This window comes from Diadema setosum, chromosome 9, assembly GCF_964275005.1.
Source record: "Diadema setosum chromosome 9, eeDiaSeto1, whole genome shotgun sequence".
NCBI classification, from domain to species: Eukaryota; Metazoa; Echinodermata; class Echinoidea; order Diadematoida; family Diadematidae; genus Diadema; species Diadema setosum.
Window position 1 is genome coordinate 32,322,110 of NC_092693.1, and position 14,530 is coordinate 32,336,639.

Here is a 14,530-nt window from a genome sequence, read left to right on the forward strand (position 1 = left end):
CTAATAATGAGAAGAATAATATTATCGTGACATGTATCGCCTGCTTAGATCCCAAATGTAAAAATATAATCATATTTTTTGGTGAAAACAGGTAGAATTAATTTTTCGTCTGTTGGGTTATTGACTTATCATTTGAACAGTGTATTTATTATATATATATATATATATATATATATCTTTACACTGTTCAAATAATAAGTTCCGATGTGATTGTATATTTACGTTAACAGGGCTATTTTTTAAAACAGGCCTTTTGGCTCTGAAAAGACTACCCTGTTTTTGAATAAGACTGAATCGATAAATAAATAGATAAGAAGATTCCTTCTCAACTCCTCCATTGTTTACTGCAATAATTCCTATTAAGACTACCTTGTGAAGGACTTTGTAATGTTTTTAATTTCAATATCAATTTCAATTCCAATTTTTATTTCATTTTTTTTTTTTTGGGCAAGAACATAATAGACATTAATTTGTTTGGTAAGAGAAAATAAGTTTCAGTTCTGTTGTCAGTGTAATTCAGTCAATTGATATAACACACTTCTCTGCCAGTACAATAAACTTACATCGTTATATTTTCTTTATCTATTTGCTTTATTTACAGAGCTTCTGAGGGGAATGCATACTACATGCTATGCTTATTAGCTTTTAATCTATTTTCAACTTTTTCAGCATTATGCAGTAAATAGCAAGGATCTATATCTTCCTCAATTCATTGTGTTTATATAATTTCGGTGTATGTAAAATGTGCATTTTATTTAAACTTTGTTCATGCTATGTTTTGTACACTTACACTCTTTGTTGAAAATGAAAATAAAAGAATGAAAAAAAAAAGAGAAACCCCAGGAATATGACCCAAGCAGAGCAAATCATAAGAATTCTACGTATATATTTGAATATTTTATTCACCCTAGCTCGGTTTTAATACTGAAAGAATTTGAAAAATCACATTGATCAGTTTATTGCAAATGAGCCATAAAAAGACTACGTTAGTATTATTATCACTAGTATCATTATTTTTGCTATTATTACTATTATTATTATTATCATTATCATTATTGTTATTATTATTATTATTATTATTATTATTATTATCATTATCATCATTATCATTTTCATTATTATCATCATCATCATTATTATCATTGTCTCTATAATGTTGATTCTAAGGGGAATGGACTATCAAACATCTATAACGTATAAGGATCCTTTGTACGAGTTTGCGTAGGCTTCTTTCCATCATACATTGCACATACTCTTCTGTATACTGCACATTTTCGCTTATATTTGGCTCAACTAAAAGTGCCGGCTTCATTCCTATGGCAACCTTGACACACACACAAAAGCGAAATTCGGTCAATAGAATTCGAGCTCATTTTTGTAAATTCCAACCATTGGTCTGCTTTTTATGCTCACGCATTGGATACGCCGTCAAAATTCAGTTAAACCGAACTGGATTTATTTCTACATCATTGGGTGGAACACACTGATCAGCAAAGCTGGTTTCCATAGGGGTCCATCATATGTTTAATTCTGATTGTGGATGGGATTACAATAAGTCACTCAAATTCTGTATAGGGAAACGTGAAACTACAATAAAACAACACTTGGCTCATTAAAGATAGCAAAGGCATGAACAATAAAAGGATTTTCCTCGGAGAGAGTGTAGTTATAGACGTTTAATTTATTCCCACTCTTCGTAATTTGAAAAGGTCGTGTGCTCGATCTGCTAATGTTATAAACATTACGTCTACGAGAAAAAAAAAGTGTGGAATCGCAGGCAAGTATATAGGCCTTAACTGTAAATGTTTGTTTCGATGCGTACGGACCTCTACGTAACGATACTGATAAGATCGAACCAGCAGTCTCAATCGGTATATAATTTTCACGGTAAGTAATGTATTATTTCATTTTAAGTTTTGTCGTTGGTGCTGTTAACGTTTAACTTGGTCACGTATCACACTGCTTAGTGACAGCAACTACTGTGTCTTTTTAGAGGTAATCAATTAAGATTGCTTTGATGTTCTTTTTGATCGTTTTTTTTTTCTCTCTTGGTGAGAGTACATAATCTCTAGTAATCACCACTTAGCAGCTGCTCCTCAACTTGGCAATTGCTCCGGTTTCTACGTCTGTAAATGCATGGATTTCCTACCATGGACTGAAATCCACTACCTATTATTTGGAAGGTGTTGAACAATTTCTTTTTTGTTACTTTAGCGGCTTTACTATAATCAATCTAATTCAATCCTTCATAGAATTGTGATAAGCCCTGCTGGTAAATACGAGATCTTGACAGACCATGCAGGGGCATCCCACGAGCCATATGGCCCATGAGCTCGATATTGGGAAAAAAATTAGATGAGTCATACAGCCAATGACCTCGACACTGAGCAAATTAGGCCCATGAGTCCGACACTAGGCAAATAAAGCCCACGATCCGACACTAAGCAAAAAGGCCCAAGAGACCGCACTGCGTGCATTACTTAGTAAGTCCCGTGATGCAATCGGACTCGTCGGCCTTGGGTGTGTTGCTGGACTCATGGGCCTTAATTGTCTGGTGTCAGGCTGGTGGGCCGTATAGCTCGTGGGTCTATTTCACGTGATTTCGAGCTCCTGGGCCTTGTCCACTCTGTGTCTACAGCTGTAGCTCGTGGGCTGTATGATTCATGGGCTGTATGACTCGTGGGCTACTTGACTCGTGGGCTGTATGACTCGTGGGCTGAATGACTTATGGCTCTCTGACTGGTGACGTGCACTCCACCATGTAACTATGAAGTCACGTGCTGCCTCTCTCCTAAATCTTACCTACTCATGACTCTCTCCCTCAAATGTTTCTCGTTTTTATATTCAGATTCTCATTTTATTTTACCCTCTCTCTACTCCTCCCTACTGCCGTTCCTTTGAACTAGTTTAAAGTCCTCCGCATTAGCTGTTATTTTTCTCGTGTCTTCAATTTTACTTACATAATGAATGTTTGATGTATAAAAAACCCTGATTTTCCTTTACTTCGGCCACCAAGGCCAAACACACTAAACTATATTTTTTCCCATACCGTCGTTCCTGTTAAATATCCGTGAAAGCTGAACGTAGCACTCCTTTGATCGTTGACGAAGTGTAGCCTGCAAACCAAACGGATATCAACCTCTTATCACACAACTCATATTTTCCAGTTTATATCCCACATTTGCTTTTTGTAAATTTGTGGTTTCTGAAGTTGCCTTTTTCGCTTTGTCCATTACGCAGTGGCAATAAGCAAAGAAAAGTTTTTAACCAAAATGTGTGCGATGCTATTTACGACCCTTCTCCTAAATAGTATTCCAAGGAAACTTCACAAAGGTGAATAGCAACAACAGCAACAGCAGCATCCGCTGTGCTAGACTTAATTGAAATGATGCGGAAAATCATCTTTTCTAAGACGTTTCCATCGCATTTAACACAAGCGAGCTAATGGCCGCTTGCAGAGTTCTCGCTAGGATTTGATATAGAGAAGACAGTGGTATTTTTGTTCACAATTGTATCGGCAGTCGAGGCCGCCCTCGCCTTTCTATGACGCTTGTAGTTACAAGCCTTTATACCTTATATCAAACGTCGATATACAACATAATACCCCCGCATTATAGTAAGAAAAGACATAATATCAAAGGAAATTACATCAGGTCAACTGAGTATTGGGGAAGAAAAAAAAAAGGACAACGACGTCCAGATATTAAACAGGGGAAAAGGAAAGACAGATTAGAAAATGTTAAGATAAAGTTTAATAGAAAAAAATGGAATGAAAGAAAGAGTAAATAGGGGGGATTACAATGTCATCGAACTGAAGTGACAATAAACTTTCCCTTTAATGCTTTTATGCAAAGAGAAAGAGAGAAAGAGAGATAAGGAGTATCTGAAGTGATACGAACTTCTAAAAAAAAAACTTTATCTTCGAAATTTTATATTAGAATACACTTACTGCGCAAGCTCTGTGCGTGTTTGTGTGTGTGTGCGCGCGCGCGTGTGTGTTTTTCGACGATGACAGCGCTTTAGTAATGATACTTTTTACAAGGAGAGGTATAAGACGTTATTTCAAGCAAGTCTGTTGCTAAAATTGCATCGAGGTATCAGAGGAATTTGTCGACTTTGCACGTTTATCTCCCGGTGAGTATCTTATACTTATATATCCTACTTAATTGGAATTTTGATTCGAATAGGTCTTGAGGAAAAGGAAATGCAAAAGTTTGACATTCAATGTTGGACTAGAGGGTCTTGTTTCATTAGCAAAACATGATAAATGTTGCACTGTGCAGAATTTTTGAAATCACATTTTCTTGAAACATTTCTACACTACCCACGAATTTGTGAAAATATCACGTACAAACTATATCACGTTAATGTTTTACCCAATACTGGGTATGAATACTATTTTTTTTTTGTGTGTGTGTGTGTGTGTAAGCCTTGCATGAATTTTTTTAGCTGCTTCTGAAACAATTCAATTAATAAGGTTTTTGTCACCTGGTCTAATTCCAGGCGCTCGTATTGCCAGATCGTCTAGCACCAATGCGGTTAAAACCCATTCAGTCTATTGTCAATTCGGTCAAATGGTTAATTCTGGTCTAATCATTTCGTCTACTGTGCACATTTGCTGATTGTCATTTGTCCAGCGCCTTATGGTCTAATTACCACAATTTTTTACTTTGTTTTTACGTAGTCTATTGTATACCGTTCGGTCTCTTGCCAGTTCGTCTTACTGTCATCTAGTTTATCTTCATTTGGCCTTGCCCTATATGGACAGTTTGTCGTTTTGAAGGGATGGCACAGTATTGGTGGAGATGAGAATTGGGTGTTTTACTTTTTGCGAGATACCAAGAAAATACTTATAAAATAGTACAGAGCATACCATTTTAAGAGGAATTCAAAGTTCATTTTATGAAAATCGGGTTTGGAATGACTGATACATCCAAAAACAAAGTAAAACAAAGCGATCGTAATAAAAGTTGGGTCCCACATTTTGATAGAATCGCTCTGTTTTGGATATCACAGCCATTTCAAAACCAATCTTCATCAAATAAACGTTGAATTCTTCATGGAATTGCATGCTCTTTCATATTTCATAAGAGGTTTCTCATTATCTCACCAAAAAAAATGTTAGAAACCTGAAATCAGGTCTCAACCAAAACTATACGATCCCTTTAATGTTTGGTCTATATTTCACTAGGTCTAATATCTAGTTGGTCCATTTCCATTTCGTCTAATTCAAATAAGTCCATCTTTCATCTGGTCTGCAAGCCAATTCGTCTATTGTTATTTCGTCTAAACATTTTTTTTTTCTTCAGCTAATTACCATTTAGTTTAATTCTCATTTGGTCTAATTGTCAATAGGTCGTCTATTCTGATCGTCTCGTCTATAGACTCAATGCAGTTTATTTCTGCGATCCACTCTCAATGCAATTGTGTGACTCATGTTCATACTTCACTCCATATAGTATGCAATTCGTTAATCGTAGGGAGACTATAAAGGAAGAAGAAAACAATGTAAAGAAATGTGAAATTGAAGGTACTCTATAGCGGAGGAAACATTCCGAATAAAGTTTACAAAAATAATTGGCACTGAAGGAGACCGTAATTAATACCAGCGCGTGACGAGAAAAATGACTAAAGATGGAATCATTGCAAGTTGCAGGTACATGCACGTTCTTCGTAGATTTCAAACATGAGCTAGGATGGACCATTATTTTGTAATATGCGTCTTCTCATTTTGTAGGTTGAAAAAGAAGCTTGTAACTCACACAGAGAGATTAAGCTATTGCAGAAATGATCGAAATGAATGCGGCGTGATTATAGATGGTTATACAGACAGCCTGAAAATGATATCGTACTGATTTTGTCAAAACCAAATAACCATGGACATACAAATTGATCACAACAAATCACAGTAAGTAGCCTTATTTTACCCCTCTTCTCTATTGGTCTTTGGCGCCACATGTACAATACAAAGTAGTCTTCGGGGTATCTCAAAAAGCCATGTTTAAATGAATGCTGACATACATAATATACGTACATTTTGATTTCATAATTATGTAGATGGAATAGGATGATTTGTTTTTCCTTTTTTTTCTGTTAAACTGCCATCACAGTTCGCGTGCTAATACAAAATGGCTGGGAGCATTGTTCGTGTTCTCATTACGTTTATGCTTCTCAAGGATTTCTACCAAGCCACCGGTAAAGACGCCGAAAAACTCAGCATGGTGGAAAGTACGTCACCTTCACCTACGTCGTCCACTGGTCTCACGTTAATGGATCATCAGGTCAACATATCTACCGTTTCAACGGGGTTTCTCCATCAAGTTTTACAGACTCGGGGAAATGAGTATCTTACTACTTTGACGGAAGAGTTAATTGTAACACAAACATCCGATAGCAATGATGCATCTACAAATTCCTCAGATGAGGGTAATCTTCATTCGTCTGAAAACGTAGATCCATCTGAAGACGTAGAAGGGGTGGATCCATCATGGGCTTGGCAGTCTTTAACCTGGACGTGGATCACAATTGCTCAGACGACGGCTGCAGTGCTGGGGATCACTGGCAACGGTCTTGTCATCCACATCGTCTTTCTAAGGAGACACAAACGCCGCTCAAGCGACACCTTGATCGGAGTGTTGGCCGTCGCCGACTTTTTGACGTCAGTCTTCATGATTCCTCTTCCGTATGAGGCATCTAGAGTTCCTGCCTCGTGGTTCGGACATCTATATTGTAAGGTGATACATACTTCAATTTTCATGTGGCTTTCTGTCGATGCGTCAATACTTACCCTTACCCTGATACCACTGGAGCTGTGTCTTGCCATAGTCTTTCCGCTGAAGTTTAAAATGGTTGTAACGGACAAGAGGATTAGACGCTTCATCATATTCATCTGGCTCTGTGCAGGTATGATGTGCTTGGACCTGGTTATCTTGCCGAAAGCACAAGGAGGGGAATGTGTGCTGGAGTACTCTTCTGTCAGTATGCAACGAGCTGCAGCCTTCATATTGTACGTGTTCCACATCATAATCCCGATCGTCACCATGACCACAAGCCATGTACTGACATCTTGCACGCTAAAACGTCAGTCTAACCTCAACCTTCAAGAAAACACCAGCAAGGAGAAGGCAAACTCCAGGTCTACACATGTTGTCGCCAGGAAACGCATGCTTCAGATGTTCTTCATCGTCTTTGTTGTGTACATAATCTGTTGGGGTCCCCTGTTTACGAGTTACCTAGTTCACATATTCGGCCCCCTTTCGGGATCGTATTTATACTCGCCACTAGATCAAGCCTTTATTGTTTTGGCATTCTGTAACTCCTGTGCGAATCCATTCATATACGCAATTAGAAACCCTGACTTTCGTAAAGCCATATCGAACATGTGTAAACCGTCATCCCAAAGAAATGTGGATTCCATTTTCACCTCGAAAATCATTTAAATTAGTATTCTACTGCAGTTTCGGAATAAATAATGTAGAGGAACGTATCCGAAACCTGTTTCACTTGAGGAACATACGTTAACTTCGAACAGTACACCGATGTTTTATAGATTTTTGTCGTCACACTAAACGGGAAGCAGATACATTGAAAATTGCAGTTACGTGAAAGCAGTGCTAGTAAATACATTTTAATATGTAGTATTTGGACTTACATGTGATGAGATATTTCGCAACCTCCCAGTCACTTTATTCGCAAGCCCGACTCAGTCGACGGCGTGCCAACTTCGCCGTTTCTGCACAAACGCATTCGAGTTGCTATCTTCTTAGAAATTATGATATCTTCACAAAAAACAAATTACAGTTTCCATGGATCAGAACGACTTACTTTTGTTTTTTTCCTCAACTTTCGCCTTTTCTCTTACTTTACTTTTAAAGGACAAGTCCACCTTCATAAACATAAGGATTGAATGCAGCAATATTAGTAGAACACATCAGTGACAGTTCGAGGAAAATCGGATAATTCGTTCAAAAGTTATGAATTTTTGAAGTATCTGCGCAGTCACTGCTGGATGAGAAAACGACTACAGTGTATAATGTCACATGTGTACAACGATATAAGGAAAATAAAAAGAGAAATTCTCAGAACTTTACTTTTTGAATAAAGTGCACATTTCTTCGACTTGTTACTGACGTGTGTTCAGGGTAGTATTATTCCCCCTGCCTTCTGAAAGAGAGAAGTCGAGTGTTCTTTTGTTATGCAAGAAAATGGAAAAATGTTGAATTTTATTTATTCTTTCTTTATATCTTTGTGAACATGTGACATTACAAGCTATAGTAGTCTTTTCATCCAGCGGTGACTGAGCAGAAACTTCAAAAATTCATAACTTTTGAACGGATTGTCCGATTTCCCCCAAACTCTCACTAGTGTGTTCTATTAATATTGCTGCATTCACTAAACCCACATATCTATGAAGGTGAACTTGTCCTTTAACTTTCTTTATCCTATTCAGATGTATGTCCCTAGAGAAAACTTTGGCTGTATAGCGATCCGAAGATTTTACATGTTGTTTTCTGTTGCTAGGCTGATCTGATTAAAATTGTGTTACGTATATCCCTTTACCGGGCTTATCATTCTTCATGTAAGAGAATCTTTGAGCAGATGTCAAGCTGTATTATATAAAACGTATAGTTGCAAGAAATGTGTTAATTGAAACTTCGTCAATGACGAAAGTAACCAAACACCCACATTTTGTGTGAATGGTGTTTAGAACCTTTGCTCGAAGCTGAAAACAGGGCGACGGAGATCAAAGTTACAGCCTGTCTGCCCTATGTCTGTAGTAGTGAATGGCTTCATGGATTTCATAATTTTCACGAGGAAATACGCGCACTGTAAATAATTTGAAAGAACGTCTTAAACGAATTCACTTTTGGTTTTAGGCGACATTTAATCTACATTGAGGCTTTTTTTTTTCAAATGTTTGTGATTGTGATGACTAAGTGAAAAAAAGTAAAAAAAGAAAAGAAAAAAAGACCGAACTTTGCTGACTCATTCCTTAAGCCAAATGCACGTTGACATGACATTGTACTGTTTTTATGATACCCACCTTGCATTGTAATGTAGCCTAAAAGAACACTTGACTATGTGAAATATATTTTTGATGATTATTACTCCACTCTTTCCACGAAAACAGTCTACACCAGGATTCTGTTGGTGATATTATCTGGCAATCAGTGCTATCGTACTAAGACTATAAGACATAATATTTCATATGACGATTTACAGAATACAATGTAATGCACCCAACCTGAAAAAGTATATGACTTGAATGTTTCCATGTTTCTATAATATTAATATGTTTCTATAAGATTAAAAAGAAGATTAAAATATACCTTCCTTACACTGAGCATTACTTGCATGTTTTCATATTACAAAATCACCAAACAAACAAATGAAGCATGGAAACACAAAAGTGTTGAAAATCAAGCAGCTATCAGTCCATATTTTGATATATCTACGACGAATCTCAACATGCCAGAAGAAGCTAGCGTTTTCGAAACAGGTTTATTATTATCTTTTAAGGACAACAGATCACGGTTAATTCAGTGGAAGGGGCTTATTCATGCATGGTGTACTTTTCAGCATAACAGTGAGGTTGCTGCTGAATTTCCGTCACTCAGTAACCTAACTTTAATTGAATTAACTCTAGCTAGGTTGGACTGGACATCGTCACAAAGGTTATGATAGCTATTGCTTGCTATCAGCGAACATCTATAGCTGGGTGAGTGCAGGTAGTTTTCTGGTCAGAGAAAGCGTATACATGTAAGATGCAGCAGTAGGCCTACTTTCTTTTAGCTGTTCTGGAGGCCAGACTGCTGATTTTGCCATGCATGCGCTACCATACGACAGAGGCATCACGTAGCTAGCGATGATGAATGAGCTGGCGAGTTCAAGGCAAATGTAAGTTCATATTCTTTTCTGCACTTTCAGTGTAGGAAACATTTTGGTTATAAACGGTGATTACGTTTGTACAGAAATGAAGCCTTCATCTCGTAACATTCATTTTTTGGGGGGAAATATTATATGCTTTTTGTGTATTAGAATTAGTTAAAAAATATAGGCGCTACTCATTACCAGCAGTATGGTAAGGGCAAATGTATATTCATATTTAATGTTTAATAGACTTCATTTCTGTATAGAATCCGGTCATGAAATGAACTAGTATCACGACAAGCATTTTACTATTCTTAAGAATAAATGGTTTTGATCCCAATTTGTGTGTTAACAGTTCAAGTTGAGGCATTGACTGTTACAATTAAAATCTATTTTTGCCGGCCATTGCATTATGTCATGTTTCGAGAACTGCAATACATGTTCTGTAGACAAACTGAGACTCGGTGTATCCAATGTGCAGTGTGACTCCATGGCGCTCTTTATGAGCACAGATGACGTTATAGAATTATCATTAAAAAGGTGCGAAAATATAACAATGTCTTAAGCTGTGTTATGTAACGCATTTATACTAAATGAGAGTTGGTGGATGTCTTCAGGATGAAAATGCAAACAATACATGGGAATTCATGATAGAATAGTTGCCTAAGATTTTGTTTAGTTTGGAAAATTAGACTTCTTCCGTACTGCTGTTCAATTCATTTCGATTCAAACAAATTTGACATTGATTTTTTTTTTTTTTTTGGCAGGAAAAATGCACACACATTAACATTTTTACTTTTTGTTGACTAAAGAATAATGCAGACAGTACATTGTGAAAGAAACAGTGTACAGTGAAAGGGAATCGTTATACATTATTGTAATACGGAACATTATGATGAATAAATAAACGAGAACAGTTAAGTACTGTACAAAAAAAAAAGAAAAAAAAATGAAGTAGGCTACTGCAAAAGACAATGCTTTTGATTCTGGGCCACTATGAAGAAGAAAATACACACAAATAATTAGTCCGGAAGTTCACTTAAGAGACAAGATTGACTTTAAATAAGTGGTATAGTTTTAGTTGAGATGGGGATTTAGATTTTTAAATATTAAATGAAATATTACAGTACGTACAATTCTAAGAGAAAAATCATTGTTATTTGACGAAAATCGGTTCTGCTGTGGCTGATATCCACAAACAAAGTAAATCAAAGTGGTCCTGATCTGTCCAATCTTTCACTATAGGACCACTTTGTTTTGGATTTCTCAGCTATTTCAAAACCAATTTCAAAACCAATTTTCATCAATGTCTTAAGCTGTGTTATGTGACGCATTTATACTGTGAATTCCTCTTAGACTTGTATTGTAAAATGATCATTCCAAATGAACTGGAGTCAGTTGAAATTTAAAGAATATGGTTGATGTCTCTTCCATTGGAAACATTTCAACAGAAACATTAAAATTATCATCGATATCATTATTATTGATTTTTAAAATAATATCAGGGTTGTCCAGAACTTGAAAGTTGAGCATATTGCTTGTTTTCAAAATAAAATCTGTGAATATTGCCGAAATTCCATGCGCTCGGAGCATCACGAACACGTAGAACGCAACATTTCACAGCTTATCTCTCTTTTTGCTAATAACATTTCATGTTCTCTCTCATGTTTTGCACACAAATACCTAAGTACAAGGTGTTCTGATGTTTCTTAAGCATATGTCTTTCAAACGTTTGAATACGTTTCATTGTGAGCTTGTTGCAAATTCTTGAGGATGTTGCACAACATGTTGCTGGCCTTTGAGGATGTTGCACAAGAGTTTGATCATGTTACAGGGTCATGCTGAAACCCCTCGTGGGCCACCCTGTAATATTATGGTAACGATGTACAGAATTTGTTTTAGATACGTTTAGGGACAATTTGTTTGTTTGTTTTTTTTTAAGTCACGGAGAAACATTCTCTATCCCTGTGTTTAACATATTTTCCACTATTTCAAAGTTCTAAAAAAAAAAGATGAAAAATGTCAGTGCCATGAGCACAAAACAAATTTAAACGAATGGCATTGTTTATGTTTGAGCTTGCGATTCGGGTTTTTGGTTTTAGCAAAATAACTTAAAACAGTTTATGTATATATCAAATAGCGTATTCTGTCCTAAAAATAGATGGGTCCCTCCTCTATTGGGTCCGCTTTGCTTTGTTTTGTTCTTTTTTTTATATCCACAGTCACTTTAAAACTTATTTTCATCAAATAAAGTTGTAAACCTCTTAGATTTTTTTTTTTTTGAAATATTTCATATCAGTGGTTACTAAATATCTTTCATGAAAACAGCAATATGAACATTATGAAGTCATACTCTTTATTTTCGGTGTATCAGCAGATTAAGTTACCATTAGAACGGGAAATAGTAAACTGTATAATAAGCGTTTGATAAGTGAGAATGGGATCTTTTTCAAGCCACAATTTTCCCGAACATGATTCCACTTTTTGTAAGATACAGAAGCACAGAACCATTCAAATAAGAATAAGGGAAGTTGAGTTATAAAAAATTTCAGTTGGTGTGATAAGCTGCCAAATATTTTTTGAATCAAACGTAATATTGTGAAACGATCAGTTAAAGCGAAACTGGAGTCAGTTTTAATTTAAAGAATTTAGTTTATTTCTGATAAACTGAAGCCATCTCATCAATACAAACATCATTATCAATATCATTACTATTGAATTGTAAACTAATATATATATATATATATATATATATATATATATATGTATACATATATATTCACTTTTGGGGGTATACGTTTAGGAACAGTTTGTTGCTCAAAAATCATGGAGAAATGTTCTCTATTTCTGTGTTTAACATATTTTCAGTATATTCACAGTTCACAGAGGAGATATATCAAATATCAATGTCATGAGCGCAAAACATAAACTTAAAGGGATGGTATAGTTTTGCTTGAGATGGCTTTGTGTTTTGATATCTCAACCATTTCAAAAGCGATCTTCTTCAAATAAACGTTTAATACATCTAAATACAGAAATGTATGTTTTCTGATACTTTATATAAATGATTTCTTATCATCTCACAAAAAGCAAAAACTTGAATCCCCATCTCAGCTATAACTATACCATCTCTTTAAGAGTTCTTGGGGAATTAATGCTGCGGTACACAAGGAAAAACAATGACTCAATACTTATCGTTGGTGAACGCCACATACATTACAATATCATATTTAATTTAGTGGCCTGTATATACTAGATAAATAATCGACGATCCATTTAGGTACCGAATGGTTCTTTCTTTCTCTCCTTAACTTATGAATCATAAGAGCTATTATTAATTACATCAAAATGATTTCGATAAAGTCATAAATCCCAATGAAGTGTCCTTCATTTGCAAAAGTTTTACAAGACTTTTGTATGAAATAATCTAATGATAGAAAATATAAAAAAGGCAATGCAATCGGGAGCTCAGGGCTACTTTTTCATAATTGTCAGCTACTGAGAGCGCAATTTGATCGTGAAGAAAAAGGGAATCTCTTTTTCTTTCCATTGACACCTAATATGCTGACAAACATTATATATGACTGAGCACATGGACTTTAAAGACAACAATGACAAATTACTTTTCTCTAAGTTAGCGTGCTATTGTATATGTGACCCGCTACAACAAAATGGTCCTAAAGTCGCGCACGGTCGAAGCCGTGAAAATCGAGTTTGAAGTTAGAGCATCAAAATTGGTCAAAACTTACGATTTTCTGAATTTTACATATTATTAGAGTCTGACATGTTTTCTATCATCTATCGAAATTTTGAAGCAAAATGATGAAAGGAAAGACCAAAAAATAGCGTTTTTCTGGGCCATGTTTTTTTTTGGCGTTTCAACGAAGCAGAAACTGGTTCGAACATTTGGATTGAGCGCCACACATAGGCTCCGCCCCTAACAACGACAAGAGTGATCTCATTGGTCAGTTTGCTGCTTGCCGCTAACCGAAGCGTGAAGCTCGCACACTGCCCAGTCGACTGGTGCGTGCGGGCGGGTTGCGCTATGCCTAGCCGCTTCTCATGACATCCTGGTCACTGATTGGTCGGTGAGGAGACCGCCGACGCCGTGTTTGAATGAGCATTTCGGGGGTTGCTAGGGCTTAACTTCTATTGTTCGGAGGTGAATACTGACTTGCGTGTCTCTTGATTGTGATTGCGTCGCAAGGAGAACTTTTAGGGCGCTTTTCTTGAAACAGTGATTTCCCAGACGTCTTGACATGCTCTCTTTTAGACATCGATATCTCCGCAGCCGATTATTTTTATAAGACGTGTTATATATCAATTTAAAGCAGAAAGATTAGGGAATTGTGTCATGCAATTTTCAAATAATCGACCTCGCCCGACTTTAGACTCATTTTGTTGTAGCGGGTCACATATTATAAAGAAACATCTGTCTATACCGAACAAAATCTGCATCTGTGTCAGTAGCGCCAGCATATCTTTATATACTCGATAGTTACCTCTTCCGCTCCATCCTCTTCGTTCTGTAAGGTTGGTATGGAAAAAAAAAATAATCGAAACCAGCACCAAACGGACGTAACAATATGATGACAGGTCAAGAACGATATCCCAATTAACACACAAAGCACACGGTGTCGCATGCTATTATTTACGTGCA